The sequence below is a fragment of the Geotrypetes seraphini genome, chromosome 4, assembly GCF_902459505.1.
Source record: "Geotrypetes seraphini chromosome 4, aGeoSer1.1, whole genome shotgun sequence".
NCBI classification, from domain to species: Eukaryota; Metazoa; Chordata; class Amphibia; order Gymnophiona; family Dermophiidae; genus Geotrypetes; species Geotrypetes seraphini.
The window spans coordinates 72,839,285-72,865,002 of NC_047087.1; positions in this window are offsets into that span (position 1 = coordinate 72,839,285).

A 25,718-nucleotide genomic window follows, 5' to 3' on the forward strand; every position below is an offset into this window, starting at 1 on the left:
CGTAATAAAAGCATGGGAACCATTAATGGCTTTAAGTCAGAGCCATCAAGAGACAGAATCACACAAGCTACCCTCTGAGTGACAGGATGTACCTGTAGAATACTGGTCATGGATTGCTAAGATCTAATCAGTGGATGTTTTAGCAATCAGGAAAAAAAGATGATTCTCTAACATCCAAAGTGGGTCTAACCATTACCAAGACTAGGCACTCACCTAGGACAGCAACTTCATGGTGGACAGCAAAGAGCAGCTACTGTCAAAGCAAAGCCATATGTTCTGATAGCCTCAAAAGAAATGTTGACATGTTTTTTTTTTCCTGCAGGAAGGAGGATAAGCAGTTTTCCAAAAGTCCATTATTTGGTTAAATGACTTTTGGAACTATGAGGAGCTGCTGCAAAGTTCTCAGCTCAACCAAGAAAAGAATGATGTGGATGTGGTTCAGTCAATGATCTGAAACAATGTCAAAGCAAAGAATTTTGTTTCTGCAAATTGGCACTTAACGGAATAAGATAACACACTTTTCAGCTACAGTGGCAAAATAACGCTCAGAATTTAGGAAATTGGTTGGTTGGACTGAGAACTTTCCAGCACCCTCTTCTAGTACTTTCAATTGAGTGTGTGTGTGTTTATATAAAATAGTCTAATATTTTAAAGTATGATTCATTTTTATAGAATTATTATAGAATGATAACATTTATTTATTCCATTTTCTATACTGTTCTCCCAAGGGAGCTCAGAACAGTTTACATGAATTTATTCAGGTACTCAAGCATTTTTCTCTGTCTGTCCTGGTGGACTCACAATCTATCTAATGTACCTGAGGCAATGAGACGATTAGGTGACTTGCCCAGGGTCACAAGGAGCAGTGTGGATTTCAACTCACAACCTCAGGATGCTGAGGCTATAGCCATAACCACTGTGCCAAATTTGCTAGGAACTTGAAAAATAATTTTGCTGGTGTGTATGTTTGAGGTGGGGGGGGGGGGTCAAAGTGAGGTTGAAGATTTGCCAAGGGGAACCAATACTCTTGCACTGACCCTGCTAACATCATCCTGCCTAAGTGACTTGAGAACCAAGGACAGAAAATTTCCATTCATCAGTTTAACAGGGCACAGAATGAGAAACCTCTTCCAGTGCAACAAAATGGTTCATAGACAACGGCGCGAAAGACAAAAGCGTGCGCCAACAATTGAGCGCAGCGCGCACCGCCGCGCCACTCTAAATTACAGTTTTTAGGTGCTCCGATGGGGGGTTTTGTTGGTTCCCCCCACGCCCCTACTGTCGAAGCACTAAAAACAGTAATTTAGAGCGGCACGGCGGCGTGTGCTGCGCTCAATTTTCTGGGCGCGCCTTTGTCCCGGCGCGCTTTTGACCTGACACCGAACAAAACGGCAGTATACAAGTCTAAAAAAAAGTAAATCATACCTGAGTCTACAGCAACAGTGCTGACAGAACAATGGTCAGATTTTTCTGGGTTCAATAAAATATTAATAATGAAACTCAAGGGGTATTTTTGTATGTTGGGCATGGGATTGGCAGGGTGAAAAATGCTGCACATGATCCAGGGGATGAGTCAAGGAGAAATGTTGGATGTGGCAGTAGAGGGGGTGGGAGAGATGCACCCTGGATCTCTCTCTCTCTCTCTTTCCCCACTCCCTTTGTAGCAAGGAAGGGAATGAGAAAAGGACACTGAGAGCGGGATACATGTTGCCAAAATAGCACAACTTGTGGTAAAATAACCCTTCTTAAAAGTAGCACATATTGATGAATTTTCCCCTTAATTGTGGTTCCCAGGCATAAGTGATAACTCTATAAAATGGTGGTTTTTTTCAGTACCAATATTTTAGGTGCAATTTATAGAATTCAGAGCCAGATGAACTAAACAGGATCCGAGCCAATCAGAGCCTTAGGCTTCTCCCCGTGCTTCACATGATACATTGAAGAGGGGAAGGCCCACCATTTTGGATTGGCAGGCCTTAGAGCTGGAGGGACTGAGCCTCCCTCCTAATTTCTTCACACAAAGGTACTTGGGGAGGGTTTGGAGGTTAGGAGATGGTTCAGGGAGAGCATCCAGTAGCAGGAGGGAGTGGGCATCCCTCCTGCTTTTTTTTCTTTTCTGGAGGGGGCTAGAGGGAGGGTAGAAGATGGTTTGGGGGTGACCCTTGGCATGGTGGACCTCCATTGGCAAGAAGGAGTGATGCCCACTCTTTTTTATTTCTTATTATTTGAATTGTAACTTTCCCTCACCATTCTTGGAATTTTGTTATATCTTTACTATTTTAATAATTGTTTACTCAGGTACTTTATCTAGATTGTGAGCCTTCGGGACAGATAGGGAAACTCTAAGTACCTAATTTTATTTTTATTTATTGTAAACTGCTTTGATCTACTGCATTAAATAGGATATCAAATGTACAATAAACAATATTTCAGGAATCGCCAAAAGTTGCTTTGCCAAGTTTTGCTTTATGTCTTCTATGGTGTCAAATCACTTTCCTTTCAGCATGGATTTAAGTTTAGGAAATAGGAAGAAGTCAGCAGGGGTTAAGTCAGGAGAGTAAGGTGGCCGGAAAAGAACTGTCTTCATGTTTTTTTGCACAAAATTCATAAATTTTGATGGCGGTATACGCAGGCACATTGTCATGATGCAGAAATAATGACTGCTCCCTCCAAAGTTCAGGCCGCTTCCTCCTGATTCTCTCACAGAGTCATTCATTTCTTTCAGCTAGTAATTTTGTTTGATAGTTTGTCCTTGTGGCAGAAATTCATAGTGAACAATGCTGTGACTATAAAAAAAAACCCTGTTAACATCACTTTTGACTATCAACTTCATTTGCCGAGCTTTTTTCATTTTGCCAATGTTTTGTTTTTCCATTGAGACGATTGAGCTTTGGTTTCTATATCATAACTGTAGACCCATGTCTCATCACCAGTTATCACTCTATCAAGAAATGTTTCATCTTTATTTGCCTGTTCAAGAAGATTCTGACAGATCATGATGTGGTTGGTCTCCTGTCGTCATTCATCAACCATAGAACAAACTTTGCCACAATGTGAGACATCCCTTCTTCTCTGTTAGACTGTTGTGGCATAAACCAATAAAAATGTTGCATTCCTCTGCAAATTCTCTAACAGTTAATTAGCACACACAAGAACCCTCACTTGATCAACATGATCAACATCAGTTGATGTTAATGGTCTTCCAGTTCACAAATTATCTTCCACTGATTCACGACCACTTTTGAAGTGTGAATACCATTCAAAACACCTTCCACAACTCATGACATGTTCCCCACAAGCCACTTTCAACATTTCATAAGTTTCTGTAGCAGTCTTACCTAATTTAAAATAGAACTTCACGCTATAGTGCTACTCATTGAGGTCACACAAAATGAAAAATAGCCGATCACGAAAACACATTTTCACAAAAACTGCTGTAGCTTGGAGACAAAAACAGATATCAACAAATGGAAAAAATAAGGTTACTCGTGAACGCCACCTAGCACATCTCAAAAGAACTTCCCATTGATGCACAATTCAAACTGTCCTGGAACTTTTTGAACAGACCTTGTATGTTACAATAATAACTGGTCTTTCCATTCTAGGTTCATCCCTTCCCCCTCCTCTCCCCTTCAGGCTGCTGGAAGGAAGAGGCTAGAGCAGAACACCCCTATTGCTCTTAAGTTTGAAAAGAAGTGGTGGAACTGTGTTACAGACTGTTCCCCCTGAAATTAAGTCATATGTGGAGTTTTAGTTTCAAAGGCCTAAATTCTCAAAGCTGCACTGAAAGTTAGGTGGCTTAACGTAAGAGGTTTAATACAAATGATAGTGGTAAACTTTTGTCCATAGAAGCAACTATGTCTAAAATAGGTGTGGTTTATGCTGGAAGTTGACAAAGGCACCTCTATAACATGATTCTCATCGAAAGTAGGCACCAGAAATGAAGAACTACATTTCTGCCACCTACGTTCGCTATGGTCACGATTCTCTAAACAGCATCATGACGTGATTGACATGTGATCGGTGCCACTGTTCAGAGAATCCAGCCCAAAATGTTTAGCATGACTTCATCCCTTTGCTGAATAACTTAAGAAAATTAAATGACAATCTGGTTCTCAGTTTTAACTTTTGATGTTTCTGTTAAATAAAAATAATAGTTAGTGTTGGGTTGTTAAGGTTGAAATGACTGGCACATTCCTGGCAGAACTGTAATTATCACAGCAGTATCATAACTTTTATTGCATGAGAGTGCTCGAAGGGCTTGAGTGTATTTCTTGGATTTTATTGTGTTCCAGGATAAGCTGACATCTCAAAGCAGCTTTCATTTGGGTTGGTTTATTTTCTCATGGTGTGTTCAATTCCTCAGAGAGATCTGACTCTAGGAGGTTGGAAAAGATGGTTAAGGGATTGTAGGAGTTTGCACTTAGCATGCAAAATGGTAAACTAGAGATGGAAAAGATGGATCCTTGGGGAAGAGGGGGAAACAACACAGGAGGATGAATAATTTGAAAGTGAACGGGGCATTTAAGAGTGATATGTACTTGACAGGCATCTTCTTTTGTTCCTTGTCATGAGTGTACAATTGAAATAAGAGAACTGGAGCAGTTACGGAAATGATAGCATAAGCACATTTTAAAACTTTGTTTTACTTACTTTTGACATCTAAAATGTTGTCAAAAGCACATTTTCTCTCCATTGCCAGAAGATACACTTTCAAATATGTGAAATGAAAAGGAAAACCGTCTGTTTCTAATAGATGTCTGCTACACATCCCTTGTGAAGGGGCTCCAATTATCATTCATGGGTCTCTTCTGTAACACTTATCCCTATCAATGCTGCAGAGAATTCTATGGCTCTTTTATCAAAGTGCGCTAGCGAGGTTAGCGCATCGGACATTTCATCACATGCTAACCCCCGCGTCACGCCAATAAACTAACGCCTCGTCAATGGAGGCGTTAGCGACTAGCTCAGCAGATGATTTAATGCGCGGTATTCTGCGCATTAACCGCCTACCGCACCTTGATAAAAGGAGCCCCTAGTCTATCAAACTAACCTCCTCTTTTACGAACGCATAGCATGGGATTTAGCACCAGCAGTGGCAGTGACTGCTCCAACGCTCATAGAATTCCTATGAGTGTTGGAGCAGTTACCGCCGCTACCAACGGTAAAACCCATGCTATGCGTCCGTAAAAGAGGGGGTAAAATTTTAAACCTTAGAATCTGACTGATTGTTCCTGTCTGGTTGATAATCCATTAACAGATACAGTTATTAGGTGTACCTGGGAGTACTGATAGATAGGACCCTGAAACCATCAGCACAATGTGCGGCGGTGGCAAAGAAAGCAAATAGAATGTTGGGCATGATAAAGAAGGGAATCACAAGTAGATCGGAGAGGGTCATAATACCGCTTTATAGAGCAATGGTCAGACTCCACTTGGAATACTGCGTCCAACATTGGTCCCCCAACCTAAAGAAGGATATAAAATTGCTGGAGAGGGTGCAGAGACGAGCAATGAAGCTATTAAAAGTTATGGAGAAACTGGAATACGAGGATCGACTTAAGAAACTGGGATTGTTCTCCTACGAGGGGATATGATCAACACCTTCAAATACTGAAAGGAATCGACAAAATAGAGCAGAAAAAAATATTTACATTGTCCAATTCGACACGGACAAGAGGACATGGAATGAAGCTAAGGGGGACAAGTTCAGGACAAATATCAGGAAGTTCTGCTTCACGCAGAGAGTGGTTGACACCTGGAATGCTCTCCTAGAGGAGGTTATTGTGGAATCGACCGTCCTAGGTTTCAAAAGCAAACTAGATGCACATCTCCTACGAGAGGCATAGAAGGATCTGAGTGACAAATAATTACGCCAGGTGTATACCTGGCGGGGCCTCCGCGTGTGCGGATCGCCGGACTTGATGGACCGAGGGTCTGATCCGGAGATGGCGCTTCTTATGTTCTTATGTTAACAAATAATTACTTCTCAAAATATTATCTGTTAATGCTAAAATAGATGTATCAAAGAATAATAAGTGAAAAGGCAAAGGGGTGCATTTTCAATTATGTTCCTAACTGCAAAGGTTTATGTGTACTTTGAAGCCCATGACAAAGGGCTTTTGCTTGAAACTTTGTGCTCAAAATATTGTAGTATGCATCCCCTAAAAATGGCAATGTGGATTCTAAAATGTCGCATAGAGAGTAATTTCATAAAGGCATGCCTAGTTAATACAGATTTCACTTGTCTATTTTATGCCTATTTTATAAAGAGGGGCATTTTCGATAAAATGTCTAAATCTGAGTTTTTAGGATCTTTGAGACACGGTTGGCGTCTGTACTAAAGTGCGATTGGACATGTTATACCCTGAGGCAGCTCAATAGTGAAACGCTGGCCACCGTCGGTGTACCGATCCCGAAGAAAGGAAGATAAGTTGTTTTTCTTCTGTTTTTCATACAACTTTTCAGAGCAATCATTAGCAGCACATTGCCTGGACCATCTGCATTAGGAGGTTTTTAGCCAGTGAAGTGATCGCTCGAACACCGCTATTCCACCATTGTGGAGGTGGGCGGGCCCCTGTCTGAGGCTTTTCCTCCATTTAGACTGGTCTGCTGGTTTGTGCTGCAATCTTATTGTTATACCATTTCTTTTCCATTTTGTGAAAGTGTGTTGTTAACTACTAGTGATTTTCACAATATCCGAGTTTTTGTGCTATAAATCTGATTTTGGACATTTTGTGGAACTCACATAAAAATCCAGTAGCAAACATAACAATTTTCAAAAGAGAAAAATGTCTATCTTTTTGTTTTAAAAATGGTAATTTATTAAATGTGCTTGTCCTCAGTGCATCTTTTTGAACCATTAAAAAACCAAGAAAAATATGGCCAAAAGAAAAGCACACAAAATAAGTAATTGGGATATAGGAGGGGGACAGCATTTTAGTAATCTGGCCGCAGAGACTTCCCACAGAGCAGTGAGGCACCCTAGGGGATATTACAATGAACTTCACATAAAAGGGTCCAGGCACACATCTCACTATAACTCTCTTATAGTGTATGATGTGCCCTCTAAAATCCACCCAAAACCTACTGCTCCCAATTTTACATCACACCAATAGCCCTTATACCTGTAGGTGTCACCTATACAGGTATGTAGATACAGTGGGATTTGGGTGTGTTTTGGAAAACTCACATAATCCACCATAAGTGTAGTAGTGTGGGATAGGGGCCTGAGTCCCATTTCTCTATGGTTGACTACACTGTCTACTAGGCTACTCCAGAAACCTGCTTGCTTCTCTACTAGGACTGACCATAACATCTGAAGCTATCATACAGTCAGGTAGGCACTGTTTCATTCACTTCTTTGGGGGTTGGGGGGGTCAGTGACCATTGGAGGAGTTTGTGAGGTCATGCTTTCATCCCTCCAGTGGTCAACTGGTCAGCCTGGGTAGTTTCCTGCCACTGAAAAAGCACATAGCTCTACTAGGCAGGCACTTTGTTTTACTGTTTCTTCTAAGAATGGAATAAAACCCTTCTTTTCTGTTTTATATATGTTGATACCAGTCCCCACTTTCACCTTTGTCTGGCAAAAAGGCCCAGAGCCAGCCTTCCCATCAAGAATGATTAATCTTTCAGGGTCCTGCTTTCTTAATGAATTGAACTATTATGCCTACAGGAAAACTATTTTTTTGGCCACTTATTACTTTCCTATTCTCTAGAATCTAGTCAGAGAAATGTAGATTAAACTTAATGTTATGATGAGAGTTTTATTAAAAAGTTAAACCTGCTGCAAACTGAAATTCTATATTTTACTTGAATATTTTATTCATCTTTCTGAATTACAGTGAAAATGATCTATGAATGAAATCTGCATCAATATTAAGTCATTGCAGCTGCGCTTTGGTAGAAAGCATCAAATAATTTATCAACATGCTTGTAGGAAACTAGGATGGTTAAAGAGCAGGACCTCTCATATTTTTAACCACAAAACTATAACAGTTCAAAAAGCATTATTTTGTCAATTCAGGCATCAAAAGAAAACAGCTTTATAGCTGCAAAAAAAAAAACCACCCCACCCCTTTTTACAAAACCGCAAAAGCGTTTTTTAGCGCAGGCCGACACACTGAATGCTCTACACTGCTCCCACTCGGGATCTGCACAGAGCATTCAAAGTACCAGCCTGTGATAAAAACCACTTCTGCAGTTTTGTATAAGGAGGGGTAAGCAAAGTACTAATCACTGCTTTGATCTGCAAAGTCAGTAATAGCGGTATATAAAGACCCAAGAAACAAAAATGAAAGAAAAAAAAAATCAAAACATACGTTAGCTTCTCTGGTTAGGTATGTATAACTTCTATACATGGTCTCATAGTACCAAAATACTCAAGCAAATATTGATTATAGAGATGTGCACAGGGCAAAAGTATTCAAGTGATGTTTATTTTGAACTTTTATCCCATTTTCTTCACACATTTATTGTAATGCCTTTTTAAAACATGCATTAGATGTTTTTAATGCATAGATTAATAATGCCTTCAATAGATTTAACATACTTTAAATTTTCAAAAAGACATTCTGAGAAACCAAAGTGCAATGCTAATGAATGTCAAACCTTAGTGATTAACTGCTTTGGGAGCACACAGAGTTTTGGCTGCTTTGCACATAGCAGGTAGCAGTGCTTAAGCTGCAATAACATATCACATTGTACTGCAGTAAAATTTACTGCAGGAGTCACTAAACTGTTGTTCTTCTGTGCCATAGGGTAGTGACTCATGCTGTAAATATAAACTAGCATTGCTGTATCCTGGAGTACAATAATGCACAGTTAGCAGGGCACAAGTCAGGTCTGCTATCTGCTAAAGGTACCAACATGTGGAACCCCCTCACCCCCACACCATCCCCAGTCTCCCCCTTTAAAACAATAAACCCTCTGATTTCCTCTCTCTGCAGTCAATAATCAACCCCCACCCTCTAATTTCACATAAGCAAAAATTAATCAACCCCCTTTTCTTCAGTCCCAGACATGATAGCCAATAACTTATCCACCCACTCAATTACAATCTCCCTCATGTCAGGCAAATAATCTCTTCAACCCCCCCAACCCCCTCCCCCCCCCCCACACACACACACTGTATCTCATGTCCTGTCTTTCTTCCCTTCTGCCCCTATGGCCCATTATTTATCCTTTTCCTTTCACCACTCACCATGGATGAAATCATTCTTTTCTCTTTCCTGCTGTTCTTCCCTCCCTATCATAATTCAGGATTTCCCCCCTCTATTTCTTCCTTCCCTCTCATTGTTCAGCATCTCTCCCTTCCTGACTCCCTTCTGCCCCAGATCCAACATGTTTCCTTCTTCCCTCCCTCCTTCCATTTTGTTCATTCTATGCCCGGGTTTAAGAACTCTCTCTTTCTTCCTGACAACTCTCAGTACCCTTGAACTTTCCTTCTGTCACATCCTACCTAGTTTGAAACAGGAAATTACATCAGAGGGGAACAGAATATGACAGAAGGGAAGCTCTGGGAAGCCTCTGAGCAGTGTATCAGAACTGCTGCCACACCAGTTACTCCATGTGAAGAGAAATGAGTGTTGAGGTAAACCGGGGAGGTGAAGGGAAAGAAGGGAGATGTTGGACCGGAACGGGAAAAAGCAGAAAAGATGTTAGATCATGGGGTCCCCCTGGAGATGTGGGATCCAGAGCAGCTACCCTGTTTGCCATCCCTAACATAGACCCTGAGTATGGGTGGGGTAAGGGCTTGTCAGGCAGTTATGTGCACAGGTTATAAGATACTAGCATTTATGCACCTAACTGTCTAGAGTTAAATGCAAACATTTATACCAGTCATTGAGCTAGCATAAGTGCTTGCACCTAAGGTTAGATGCAATATTCCATAATGACAGTTGTGCACACAACCGTCATTATAGAATTTACACTTATCATAGATGGCATGGATGAGCAGAATGGATAGGCATATAGCCCTGAATATTCAACTGGAAATGGTTGCCAACTAACCCCCCTTTTTATAAAACTGCACAAGAGCTTTTTAGCGCTGGATGTTGCGCTGAATGCTCTGCACTGTTCCAGCGGTTAGAGTTCCTATGAGTGTCAGAGCAGCGCAGATCATTCAGTATGCCAGCTGGCACTAAAAACCTCTTGTGCTGTTTTGTAAAAGGGGGGAGGGGTAAATTAGCCCCCAATATTCAGTGCTGAGGATACTTGGGGCTAAATGTGGGCAAGCTGGGTGCTGGAGTTTATGTGGGCCCGGCCAATGATCATCTGGGGCTCCATAAGTTATGTGGGTTCCAACTGAATATCGGGTTGGCATCCACCTAATTAAAAAAAAAAAAATGACCCTGGAGCCCTTTCCTGCTCCCCCCCCAAAAAAAAAAAAAAATAGCCCCTTCTCTCCTAGCCTACGGGCATCAAACAGTCCCCCATCTCCCCAGAACATTCCCCCCAGCCCCCCAATCTTTCAGCCATCTAGGTAGGGAATCTGATGTTTGATACTGATGAAGCTGAAGTTTCATTAAATGGAGGTTATTAAGGCTCACATTTTCTAGGAAATGGAAAACTAATCTGAAAAGGAGCTAATTTATGTGAAACAGAAGAAATCAAAGTATTCCATGCTTGTACATGATTATCTAAGGAAACAGCAGTAAATTAATTTAAGTGTAAATAGAGAGATTCATGGAAACCCACAGGTGATAAATCCTGAAGATGTCTAATTGTCCTAAGGACTTTAACAGACCTATTGCTTATAGGAAAATGACATACTTAACAACTAAATTTTAAAAAAAAGATCTGTCCATAGCAGTGGGCTAGAAGAACAAAAGTCTAGTACCATATAAAACAATTTCAGTTAAAAATACTGTTTCTAGAGTAAGGCCTGCTGTGTGGACACATGAACATGTTATATAAAATGGAAGCCATATATAGAAGAAAGAAAATCTATATGTGAAGCAGACAAATCAAAATCCCCTAAAATAATGACCAAAGATGAAGCAAGAGTTTGGTGTGAAATTAAAGTTTATAGTTCAGAAACCAATCCAAGGGAAGCATGAGGTGATGGTAGAGTAAAAGAAAGTCAATAGGATAAGAAGTCTGCAAATGAAATGTTTAGTTAGGTGCCATCGACACATGTTCCAAGATCTAGCGACTTGATGAATTACAGATCTAAAATGAAATTGGTTTTGTGCTAATCTGGTAAATTCCTCCAGTATCATTTACTTGGTTGTTTACAACGTGTCCAGCCATCTGATTGCAGGTCACTCTCTTTGCTTGGTTCCTTTGATCTTCCTAAACATGCTCTCGTTCTCCAGTGATCTTTCTCTTCTGACAATATGACCAAAATAAGACAGTCATAACTTCATCATTTGGGGTTTGAGTGACATAGCCGTTTGATCTCTTCCAGAATCAATTTGTTAGTTCTTTTGGTGGTCCATGATAAGCATAAAATCCTTCTCCAGCACCAATTTTCAAATGAATCAATCTAATATAGTAACAAGAAGCTGGGACACTGATTCCTAGATGGTAAGCTGAGAGGGAAAAAATCACAGCTAAGCTGGCCCCATTCCTTTGTTTCTGATGTTGATATAGGAATAGCCATCAGGGATTGCTTGAGTTCAATAAGCAAATTCAGCCTCAGTTAGCCATGTTTCAACTAGATTGAAAGGGTATTGAGAAGACCCAAGTTCACTTGTTAAGTATTGGTGCTAGCCTAAGGAACTACAGTATCATATCAGGAGTCATGGCCTTGGGAACAGGGTTTGATTCCTATTGTAGCTCCTTGTAATTCTGGACCAAGAAAGCAAATAGGCAAATGTTTCACAAGATTCAATGTGGAAAACAAAAGAGGAGCATAAGAACATAAGAATAGTCATAATGGATCAGATCAATGGTCCATCTAGCCCAGTATCCTATTTCTAATAGTGGTCAATCCAGGTCAAAAGTACCTGGCAGAAACCCAAATAATAGCAACATTCTATGCTACGATCTCAGGGCAAGCAGTGGCTTCCCCCATGTCTATCTCAATAGCAGACTATGGACTTATCCTCCAGGAACTTGTCCAAACTTTTTTTTTAACGTCAGATATAGTAACTGCTATTACCACATCCTGTGGTAATAAGTTCCAGAGGTTAACTATTTTTTGAGTGAAAAAATTATTTCCTCCTATTTGTTTACCCTATGAAAGAAGCAATGAATGTTTATTCAGGTTTAAACAGGTGTGCCTAGCATGACCATGTTTTACCAGTATGGTTGTCTCAGGGGCAGTAGAATACCAGTTGATTTAAAAGTCCAAGCTTCACCAAACTAGATTCATCTGGATTAAGATGTAATGAGTCAGACAAACTTGATAAAACACCTTAACTACTTTTATCCAGTCTACTCTTCTGTGGGAGCAGTGGTCAAAGGGTTCTGAACCTGCGGAACTAATGGAAGTGCAAGAAGATGAGGGCTGGTCTGTAGGCAGTGATAATGAGGAAAGCATTTTGAAATGGCTGAAAAGGACATTGCCCGAAGGTGTTTTAAATACTTCTCTGCCTATTGAAATGAAACAGAAGTTTGGTATGTAGAACTTGTGCTAAGAGAAACTAAGCTCTAGGACAGGGGTGCCCACACTTTTTGGGCTTGCGAGCTACTTTTAAAATGACCAAGTCAAAATGATCTACCAACAATAAAAATGCTAAACATATATATATTTATTTATTTATATATATATATATATATATATATATATACACACCGAGTGTACTTTGTATTTATGTTCAAATATTTTTTTATTATACAGCCCCCCTCCCCCGAAGGCCTGACCCCCCCTGAAGGTCTGCACATTCCCCCTCAAAGGTTGACTCCCCCCCTGAAGGCCTGCACTACCCCTTGAAGGACTGCACTCCCCCCCCCCCCCGAAGGCCTACCCTCCCCACATCCATTTACCTAATTCCAGCAGGGAGCAGTCTGCAGAGAGGATCGCTGGTACTTTAGCGATCCTTGCAGGTTGCCATAGGCTTCAGGAGCTGTCTTCCCTCTGCCCCAAGCCTGTCTCTGACTTAGAGGAGGGGCAGGACCACGGCAGAGGGAAGACAGCTCCTGAGGCCTATGGCAACCTGTAAGAATTGCTAAAGTACCACCTACCACCGGCCGTCTCCCATTCGTCCCCTTTGGAGATCCCCACAGGAATAAGGAAGTTAAATTAATAGAATACTTAGGCACAGAAAAACAAAGAAATACTTCCAAGAACTGCCCCATAAGAACTGCCTGTCATAATGCTCATTAGTGGAACTGAATAAAAGACAAGTACAATGGATTTAGAAGGGGGACGATCTGCCTGGGTGCACGGCTTGGAGGGGTGCACAGCCGGGTCATCCTGCCTTTCTTTTCCCCGGTCCGTGCTCGGGGCTTGCGCCTGCCTGGTCCCGCGCTGACGCTCGAATGGTGCCGTCAACTCCCGCGAGTCTCGCGATAACCAACAGCAGACCGGTGGAAAGGAAGGGCAGGAGGACCCGGACGGCTGTGCATCCCTCCAAGCCGTGCACCCGGGGCGGGGGCGGACCGCCCCACCTCGGTACGCCACTGATTGGGAGGCCGATTTTGGGGGTTTTAAAATTGTATATCGGGCAGCATTAGGCCTCGCTCTTACCTCAATCATTACAGGCGCTTCTATTTCTTGTGATGCGCTGAGCTCCGTCCCCCACCGACATTCACCCCGCCCTTCCAGCACTCTGATTGGCCAGCGTTCTTTAAGAGGCGGGCCAGTCAGGAGGGGAAAAAAAGAGAAGGGAAGAAGGGAACCTGCTCTGCGATCGACTGGGGTCGCCTGAGCGAACGACTTGTCGATCGCGATCAACACGTTGGGCACCCCTGCTCTAGGAGTTGGTGAAGGAATACTGTTTTAGAGTTTGCCTTAATAAACTTACACTGGAAAGGGCTGTTAGCAGCCAAATAAGCAGAATTGTACAAGCAAGCTTAGAACTGCAATAGGCAAACTGACTGAAATGAAATTACTCACTGTTGTGAAGATCTAATGGGATGATAAAATATCTTTGGAAGAGATCTATAGCAGATCAAATGGTGAAATGATCCCACAGGCTGGTTTAAACCAGTGCAGTGCTTCAACGTGAGATTAAGTTATGTGAGCCAGCAGGGCTTGTGTGCTACGTGCCAGTGAACATAAAAGAAAAGTGGCAGAGCTGAAGCAGGTTGCCTAGCTCTTATCAAGACTTGTAGTGAAGTCCAATAACTGTTCTTGTGAAAGAAATATTTTTTTCTGTTTGAAAAGAAGTTTAAAGTCAACTATGCTATGTTATGAACTGTCTTGAAGATAACAGCACGAGTCTGCTAAAGGAAAGACCCTGTATTTTTGTTTTGCTGCCTTGAAATACTGTACTTCTGATGAGCCATTTTGAATATTTGCAAAAGAGAGAGTGAATATAACTGTTTTGGTCATTTATTTTGAGTCCCTGTATCTTTATAGCAGCCAGTTCCACCAACTCCTTTAAAAGACATGCCTCTCGGTCCAGAATCAGTGACCGGATCAACCCTGTTAAGCACATGCCAAGGGTCAGCACCTGGCCACAATTCACAATATTGTTATGAAAGGGAACATGCTATTGATAAGCAATTTCAATTTACCAGATTTTAATTGGAACATTCTGGTTGCAGTGCAATCATTGAAGCAGAATGATACTGAATTTTCTACTAGGAGAACTGTTCCAAATGTTATCTGATGCTTACGATTAGGGAGAGTGTTCCTGATGTAATTGGAAGAAGTCATCTGGTATCTAGTATTTGCACACAGGTAGGGATGGTTCACTCAAAAGTGAGGGTGCTAAAATTCACAAAAGTGAACTTTTTCAAGCTAGATGGATATCTTGAAAAGTTGATAGCTGGATCAAAACATATGGAAAAAATTTGATAAGCAGTGGCAAAAATAAAACGAGATATAGAGAGATAGGGAAAGAGAAATGGATATAGCTCATAGGTTTCTTAGCAGTTCAAAATAAGTTGAATTCAGCATTCTGGATCCTCAAAAGCAATTTAATTAATGAAGAACAATCTGACCTCTGTTATACACAAAATTTATGATGATTTGAAAAAGATCAGGCAAAGAAACTACTCATAACTGTTATGATATCAATCTATCCAATTAAATATAATGGTTACTGGTGTCAAACTACAGTTATATCTAATGCAACCATTCAAAATTAGACCCATTCCTCAAACCACACTCTACTATCATCAAGGATAGATACTATCAAAGTTCCAGGGGTGATCTTAGAAATTACAGACCAGTGAGCCTGACTTCAGTGCTGGGAAAAATAGTTTAAACCATTAGAAAAAAATAAAATTATAAAAAATGTAGACAAACATGGTTTAATGGGACAGAGACAGCATGGGTTCAGCCAAAGGAGGTCTTGCCTCACCAATTTGATGCATTTCTTTGATGGTGTGAATGTGGCTAAAGGTAAGCCAGTTGACATAGGATATCTAAATTTTCAGAAAGCTTTTGACAAAGTTCCTCATAGAAACATTACAGCAGGTAAAGGCCAAATGGCCCATCTTGTCTGCCTATCCAGAGCAGCCACTATCTCCTCTTCTCCCTAAGAGAGGCTTCTGAGAAAATTAAAGAGTCATGGGATAGAAGGCAATGTTTTCTTGTGGATTAGGAACTGGTTATTGAGCAGAAAACAGATAGTAGGATTAAATGGCCATTTTTTTAGATAGAAGAGGGTCAGTAATGGAATGTCACAGGGATCCAAACTGGGACTAGTGCTATTTAACATATTTATAAATGATTTGGAAATTGGAATGACAAGTAAGGTGATTAAATTTGCAGATGGCACTAAAGTGTTCAAAGTTGTTAAAACACATGCAGACTGTGGAAAATTGTGGGTAGACCTTAGGAAATTGGAAGACTGTACATCCAAATGGATGATAAAATTTAATGTGGAGAAATTCAAAATGATGCACATTAGGAAAAATAGCCCAAATCATAATTATCAGATGCTAGGGTCCACTTTAGGGGGCAGCACCCAAGAAAAAGATTTAGGTGTCATCATAGACAATATGTTGAAACCTTTGCCCAATGTATGACAACAGCCTAAAAAGCAAACACGATGCTAGGAATTGTTAGAAAAGGGATGGTAAATAAAACCAAGAATGTTATAATGTCTCTGTATCACTCCTTGGTGTGACCTCACTTTGAGTACTGAGTTCAATTGTGGTTGCCGTAGCATTAAAAAATTTGTAGAGGTCCATTTGCAATAGGACGTCTCCCGCAAAATGTCCAAAGTCAGAGGTTGGAAAATAGCTATTTTTGAAACCAGTAACACTACAAGATGTCCAATTTTTTTTTTTTATTTCCTATTTAGATACTTTGGGCACCTGGATATCTAACCCTAAGGACATCCAACTTTATTCACCATTTTCAACCACAAAACTGTTCAAGTTCAAAACATCCAAATCCAGACAATTTGGACATGGGAGAGGACTGGCCACATAGACATACCAGTAGAGCAATGGGGCACCTTAAAGGGCACTGCTATAAACTTCAAATAAAGGATGCCAGATTTATATCTCACCATAACCCCCTTCTAATGTATGGTTAACCCTCCAACACTCCCTACTCCCAAACCCCACTATGCCTACCTCTCTACCACACCAATAGCCCTTATAGCCGCAAATAGCACCTATATGGCAGTATAGTAGGATTTTGGTGGGTTTGGGTGGGCTCACTCTTCCCAGCATTAATGTAGTAGTTAGAGTGCCTTATGGGCCTGGGTCCTCCTCTCTATGGCTCACTAGCCCATTCACCAGGCTGCTTTATTAGGCTTTCCCATACCAGGTGTTGCTGTTTTAGAGACAGGTATGTACTGTTTCATTCAGATTTGGGGGTGGGTGGTAGGGGGTCAGTAACCACTGAGGGAGTGTGAGGGTCATAACTTAATCCCTCCAGTGGTCATTTGGTCAGTATGGGTACCTTTTTGGCACTTAGATGCTTTTAAAACAGGTCTAGTTCAAAACATCTACATTCCATCCTGGATGTCTTGAGAAAGATTTGATTATTACTGCAAGATGTCCAAGTCTACACCCAAACAAAGCTCACCCATAACATGCCTCCAACATGCCCCCCTATAGTCTTGAATCTAGAGTGGGTAGGATGCCTCACAAGACATGCAGAAATACAGTTTCAAAAATCAACACTTGGATGTTTTGACGAGAAAAACATCCAATTTATGTCAATTTATGTCATTGTCAATTTATACACCAAAACTCAATTGGCAATGACTTTTTTCTCCTGGTGGGAACACACCAACATAGCAAACCCAATTAGAGTTTAAATGAAGATAATAATAGGATGTCAGTATGGGCACCACTCACTATTAGGAGCAAAATTTAGCCCTGGGCAGGACCTCATAGATGACAAACACCAGACACAAGCCCCCTGTTTTACTAAGGTGCGCTAACCGATTTAGCATGTGCAAACTGATTTAACATGTGATAATTGAATTAGTGCCTGATAAACGCTAATACGTGCATGTTAGTCTATGGACGCGTTAGCATTTAGCGTGCGCTAATTTGATTAGCGTGCGCTAAATCAGTTTGTGCGTGCTAAATCGGTTAGCGCACCTTAGTAAAAGAGGGGGAAGATCTAAATAAGATTTGCCCCGTACATCATTGTGTCTGATATTAAATTTGTAAGTCGAAAAATCAGCAGAACCTTGGTGTGAATTCAAACCAGGTGAAAAAAGGGGGATGAAGGCGTTTTAAGCCCGCGATATCAAAATTCATCAAAAATCTGCATAGTAAACATTAAAGTGCAGTATGCTAATATAAAAGAATTATTGAAAAGCTGTAGTCATTGTTACAAAGTACTTAGCTGAGTCCCATCAAAACTTGTATCACCACTCGACAGAGCCCCGTTTCGGTGTCTTTGTCAGGAGCGGAGACTAAAGTGCTGGTAAGATGAGATGCAAAAACAGCTAGTCCATTCAGAAGCCACAGGAGACTATAAATCCTGAGAGCATAATCCACCAAAGCTTAGCACAATCGAACTGATGCTTGGAGAAGGTGAAAAACAATGGCTTCCGAGATGTTTAAAATGCCCAGAAGCCCCGCGAGAGCAGCATGCTCAATTAAACATAATGACGTCACCGAAGACATCAATATGAAAAACAGCTGGAATCGTGAAAATCAAAATTAACCAAGAATAAAAGAAAAAATTAGTGCAAAAGTCTGATATGTAAATAAATAGAAAAACAACCACTGAGATTTATGCCATTTTTTTGACATCTTAGAGTTTTGAAAATGCCTTAATAGTGGATCTAGAAAAGGTTCAAAGAAGAGCAACCAAGATGATAAAGGGGATGGAACACCTCTCGAATGAGGAAAGACTGAAGAGGCTAGGGCTTCTTAGCTTGGAAAAGAGGCGAATGAAGGGAGATATGATTGAAGTCTATAAAATCTTGAGTAGTGTAGAATGGGTACAAGTTAATCAATTTTTTACTCCATCAAAAATGACAAAGTCTAGGGGATACTCGAAGTTACAGGAAAATACTATTGAAAACAATAGAAAGATATAGATACAGTATATATTTTTTCACTCAGAGAAGAGTTAAGGTCTGGAACATATTGCTGATTTTATAAAGGTTTGGGCAAGTTCCTGAGGTAAAGTCCATAGTTTGCTATTGAGACAGACATAGGGGAAGCCACTGCTTGCTGTGGGATCAGTAGCATGGATTGTACTACTATTTGGATTTTTGCTAGGTATTTGTGACCTAGATTAGCCACTGTGAAAAAAGGATTCTGGGCTAGATGGGCAATTGGTCTGACCCAGTATGGCTATTTCTTATGTAGCCTCTATATTGTGACTAGAATGAAATCCAAACTGAAAATTGTCCAGAATCCCATTGGCATCAATAAAGACCTGTAATATTTCAATGGTAATTTTTTCAAACACATCCTCTAGGAATGATAAAGAGGCGATAGGGTGATAATTCTCTGACAATTGTGGGTTCAAATTTCATCCTTAAGAAGTGACTGAACAACAGCCTATTTAAACACATCTGGGAAGATGCCTTCTGCAAATGATTTATGAACCAAAAGAGACACAGGTACGACAAGCTCATCTTTCAATAACTTGAGTATAGATGTAGAACACAAATCCAAGGGACATGAAAATTTTCTAAAAAAGAAAGGATGTTTCCCATATCTGTTGAGTTGCTGTCAAAATATTTACAATCGTATCATGAAAATTGGCAATGACCTTTTGACAAGAAATCATATCTGATACAGATATAAGTGGGCTTATAAGAAGTTAATCTAATATAATAAAACCCTAAGCCACGCATTCGCACTCTTACCTGCGTGCTCCCGTTTTCCATGCGCTGTAGGTCCCCGCAGGTAGGAGTGTGCATGCGTGGCTTATGGTTTTGTTGGCTTCAGGCAGAGTGGAGGCTGTCGGCGTGGCGGCTGTCGGCATCTGCAGGCTGCGGCGGCTGTCGGCAGAGGGCAGACGCGAGGTAAGGGGTGCTGCTGGACAGGGGAAGAGATGGGGGGAGAAAAAGGAAGGGAGGTCTACTGCTGGACGGGGGAGCAGGAAAGAGGTGCTACTGGACATGGAGGAGATTAAAAAAAGGGAGAAGGGCTGCTGCTGGATAAGAGGAGCAGTGAAGGGGTGGTGGTGGACACAGGGAAAGTAAAAGGAAGGGAGAATGGGTGGACAGCCGAGGAAAAAGAAAGACAGAAAGAAAGAGAAATACAGAAAGCGGCTAAGGAGAGAGAGAGAGAAAGAAATAAAGACAGACACACACACATATATTCTAGCACCCGTTAATGTAACGGGCTATAAGACTAGTTTCTTAATAAAGGAAAACAATTATTTAGTACCAACTGAAGAATACTGAATCTTCTGATTAAAGTAACTCATTTTGATTGGTTAGGTTGGAGTCTAATATTCATCGAGACCTAAGAAATTTGCCCTCTTCCCCTTTACAAAACCGCAGCACGGTTTTTAGTGCCGGCAACAGCGATAACAGCTCTGACACTTATAAAGTTCCTATGAGCGTCAGCGCTGTTACCGTTGAAGCCAGCACTAAAAACCAATGCTACGGTTTTGTTAAAGGGGGAGGGGGGTGAGAAACCACATGTAGTGTCACATGCCACATACAAACTATACAGTACGTGCTTGTTTATTCATTTACAATTGTTCAGAAAATCAAGGAACCCTATAAAACCTTCTAACAAATAATTCCTTCAGTGCATCTTATCAAGAATTTCCGCAATGCCTGACAACATCTAAAATAGGCAGTAAACTCAAATTCACTAATTAGAAACGCAACACATGCTTATGTTCAGTTATATCATAAATGCCCTGAAATTCGTAAGTATTCCACACATAGCAAGGCTGCTTGTCATTTTCAAGAGAAGCCATGGGTTAACCAGAAAATGGTCCATCCATGGAAGTGTTTCAACAGAAGCCCTGGTATTCACCGACAGATATAACCTTTCATTCACCAAAAATTAAATCAAGGCTAGAGTGTTTAGGACCTGCCACTAATTGATGCCAACCTAATGATAGCAGCAATTGAAAAAAAAAAAAAAAATCATCAACGGCATGACAATTTTCTAGCTATTCTGCATATAAATTAAAATCACCTAGCAAAACAATGTTCTCTGCGCACAGGCTTGTGACAAAAGTGTTTCAATCAATGAGGAATAATCAGAATAAAGTAATCCTGGAGCACAGTGCAGTAGAAACAAATTTCAAGAGGAAATTGATAAATAATATTTCAAAACCACTATTAATAAACATGTTTTTGTTGAAACCTTAAATTATACCTGAGTATTACTGGGTATAACATGATCCTTTGTTAGCAATATACACATTAAAACAAGACAATAGAACAATCACATAACATAAATATGATATATGCCATCAAGGTACTAATGATAGACAGCATAGAGGAACATTCATATAACATAAATATAATACTTATAAATGTCAGCATAATACAAATGAAAACTTTTGATAGCCAATATAACTGTAGTACCATATACTGAATACTCGAATATAAACCAACATTTTTGGACCCCAAAAATGGAGGTCTCAGTTTATATTAGAGTTTTCCCCCTCCACCGCTGCAGCAACTCCCCTCCCCCCTCCTGAACTAACAGAATTTTGCTGCTGCAATCAACACATGTCCATACCCCAGCTGCAACCTCACCCACCCCCACTGGAACATTAGCTACTGCTCCTTCCCTCCCTTCCAAGAAAGAGTAATGCACGCACCCCAACCACCACCAGAACATCAGCTACTGCTCCCTCTCTTCCTCCCTCCTGAGCATGGGGCATTGACGCCATTTGTGAAAGCTTCAGGTTTGAAAATAATTCTACATGCAAAATGACACCAGCGCAAGGTTTTAAAATTATAACCAGGATTTATTGAATTATTGGTTCTATTTTCCCATTATTAGATCAAAAGAATAGCATAATTGCTTACGTTGCGCTCATGGGAGATCATCATCGTGGCCAAAGGCTGGCCTTCTCACAATGGTCTCGTTTTTCTATCTCATTACAGTCTATTATATAACTTTTGGTTTAGTGACATCATCAAGTTTGACGACCAATAACATTTCTCTGGGTGGTCTTAAAGTTTAGACAAAGAAACATTCCTCCATGTTTAAAAGTTAGTCAAAGTTTCAGATGATTTCTGAATTAACATTAACATTCAAAAGAATTCACAATTATTAACATGGTAAATTCTCAGTCCTTCCATGCTGACAAGTTCTGAGCCTTAAAGGAAAAAAAAACTCCTAAGCTGACAGATTCAAATTGCACAGCCTTACACAGAAATCTTACTCAGGAGAAAAAGGGGGGGTTAAATCCCCCTCTCCTCTTCCTGAAGCGTGGGCTTTCAATGCCCCCCTTCTCCCTATTCTTGAGACTGACTCTAATCACTTCCAGATGTTGTGCTCAAGATTTTTTCTTAATGTTTATGCTTATAAAACCATTTATATTTCATTCATGGGCCCCAAACATTCATAATTTCATTCATATCTTGGCCATTCATACTTCATACATTTTATATCTCAGTTTGGAATATGGAATCTGATATGCTTTTCCTAACTAGCCTGAGCACATCTGTTTTCAATTAGAACCACGAGGCTAAAGGCGGGAAGCTGAACAAAGAACAGAAACTAGTCACTGGTAAACACAAAGAACCCAAAATGGATTCCATGTAATCCTGATTTCCACCATGATTTGGCTCAACAGCAAAGTACATACACAGATATTATTATGCTTTCCCTTATATTAATCCTTAGTATGTTTTTTCTTCTGGCCTTAGCTACATTATATTTAAATGTTTTATTCACCTATTTTTCGTACGCTTCTATTTGGGCGCGGTCCTTAACTAACACAGATGTTTGTCTAACTAGAATTACCCAGAATCATACGAAAAACTGGCGCTACAAAAATACTGCACTATCATGCTTCTGACCTCAATATCGTCCCATAAACAGCACGCTAGCCACGACGAGCCACGACTCACTCCTTCCCAAGCTAGAGAAACACCTGCACTCATGCCCACACCCCTATCTGCACACCACCAGAATGTCAGCGCTCCTTACCTCCCTACCAAGCAAGACTGATATCCCCCCCCAGGCCTACTGTGATCTCTTGATGGTCCAGCGGTGCATTGGAGCCACCAGGACTTCAAGCAGCAGTCTCATGAGGCAAATTTTTTCGATGCCTGACTGTTGGGGCCATTTATTGAATTCCTTGAATGGCTAGAACAAAGTTGTTGGGAAAAATAGAGGGGTAACTAAGCTGAAGGCACATCATATGTACAATTGAGTAAGGTATGTAGAAAGGTCTTAGTTACAAGGTGGGGAACAAGCTAGTCCAGATGCTGAGTAGATAGTCAATTGTCACAAGTATTAAAGGCTTAGGATAAGAGCCAGACTTTCCTGAAGTAAAGGTAGTATTGAGTTAGGCACAGCCCATCTGGGAGTGAGCTATAGAATTTGGGGCTACTCCTAGAAAGTCTCGCAATAGGAGACCATATCATGCAAATTTTTTAAATGAGTATACAGATAAGAATGCTCCTTGATAAGACCTTAGAAGCCTCAAAATATATAGCCCTGGATTTTGCATAGGTTGTCTGAATTTAGGTGCCTAGATTTGGTCATGAATCCCAGATCCACACACAAACTAATTAGTCAATTATGTGCTAACAATTAGTTATTAGTGTTAACAAGTGCTTAATTGTCAGTAGTTAGGAGTTAAATGTGGCTCTCCCCTACACCCTATTCTAAAACATAGAGGGCTGACTTAGCCATTAGGTACTCTGGCCTAGATGTCTGAGAGCTTGAAAGTTAAACATAGAGGGGCAACCTAGGGGTCTGAAAGATAATTGATACTGAGGGTTTGACCAGGCTGCCTAATATTCTAGTACCAACACTGAAGGTATAGGAAACTATGGATGCCTTAGCGCGGTTCTCTACCTGTAGACATTCCAGAGTTTTATTATTTCAGGAAACTATTTTTAAGTCTGTATGTTCATCCACAGAGTCCACTTTTCTCTAGCACTTACTTTAGATATCTAAAGTTGTATAAACCCAAAGCCTCTTGATTTCTCTGGGCAGAAAGCAAAGTTTGCTCAGCTGCCCGAGATGAGGGGGTGAATCTTCATATGCCTTTCTCCAGCAAGGAGTGCAGGCTGTTGTCTCAGTAAAATTTGGTCTTGTTTCCTGTTTCAATGTTCATGATGTAAAAGAGAATGGTCTAGAAATGAAGTATGATTTCTATTTTGCTAGGCTTGAAAACAGGGGTTTTATATGTGAACAGGCAATTAAAGCAAAACAGACAGGGTTGATTAGATACTAAAGTACATTGTAATCTCTATAAATACCACTAGAGGGACTTCTGCAATCAGAGGTGCCACATCTTGTTAACACATTAAAAGGAATTGTAAAGAAAATGTATATGTTAAAGATGATGAACAGTGAGAATGAGTCAGCAAGTGCACGTTTCAGCTAAACCAATTTTAAGCTGTTGCCCTTTGCTGTAGCTTGGATGGAAAAGGAGAGAAGAGGAAAGGGAATGCAATAAAAGAAGGAAAAGAGGCAATAAAAAAAAGGGAATTGGTCACAGAAGAAAGGAGAAATGAGGAAAGAAGTGAGAAAATAAAGCATGGTGAAGAGGAAAAAGGTGGCGAGAAAAGGGAACAGAACTGAAACCATCATATGCCGATTCATAAGAGATGATTTAGAAATTATAGACAGTGGATTCTTGGCTTTGGCTGTCTCTTTTGACTTAGCGTCCGCTTTCGATTTAGTTGACCATCAGATCTTGCTTAGTAGATTATCAAATGTTGGTATAGGCTCTACAGCTTTAGTATGGTTTACTACCTCAAAGAAATAACTTATTCTGTAATCATATCCTAGTCCTCATTGGAAATCTTCAAATTACCCTGTTGAGTTCCACAGGGCTCAGCTCTACCACCAGTTTTATTTAATATCTTTCTTGCCCGATTGTTATTCATTATAGAAGAATTTGCCATAAGAATTTACTGTTATGCAGATGATATCCTACTCATGGTCAAAATTGATCCAATCATACAAAACCTAAGCAATCTTCAGAACTGTCTAGCAGCAATTAATGTATGGCTGACTTTGAACAACTTATTCTAAATGTTGATAAAAGTTATTACACGTTCTCTTTTGTGATAAAAAAAATTATATTAGTGAATAAATGTAAATATCTGTTTTGTTTTGTTTTTGAGGATTCACATTTGACATTTGTCCCCTCTATTACAAAGGTGCGCTAAGCTTTGTAGCGCACGCTAAACACACGCTAACTGCTAATGCGTGCATGTTATCCTATGGACGCATTAGCAGTTAGCGCACACGTTGATTTAGCACGTGCTAAATCCGCACTAAAATGCTTAGCGGGCCTTTGTAAAAGAGGGCCTTGATTATCAAATTTCTGAGGTAATAAGGAAGGGTTTCTGCATATTAAGATCACTCCAGGCTATTAGACATCTTTTCGACAATAAAAACGTATACACACTGATACATGCATTTCTCATTTCCAAAATCAATTATTGTAATCTTAAATATGTTGACATTTCCAAATTTAATCTCAGATGACTTGAGATATAATAAAATACCATGTTGAAATTACTGTGACTCAAAGGAAAATTTGATTATTCACCCTACTCTTCTTTCAATATCATTGGCTAACTATATCATATAGAATTCAATGAATAATCTTAATACTAACACACAAATCTGTACATACTTTGCAACCCACTTACTTGAATTCACTAACAATTCCATATGCACCTTCACATACTCTGAGATCATTACAGAGTAATAAGTTTGTTATCCCATCTATTAAAAGGACTAGGTGGGAGTCTACATATTAAAGGCCTTTTTCAAGTCCTTTAAAACATTATTAAAAATATATTTCTTTCATTTAGCATTTGCTGAAGACAATCCCCAAAATGATCATATCTATTGAGTTTTAGAAAATGTTCATGGAGAGCACCCCTTGTTGACCCAGCAAATTTTCAGATATTTTTTTATTATTATTATTATTTATTTTGTGAATGTATATTTGAGTGTGTGAGTTACAAGATCTATCCTATGTTTATTTTGGAGTTCTTTTCATTCATTTAACAATGTTTTTATTGTAAACTGCCATAAACTGTTGCCAG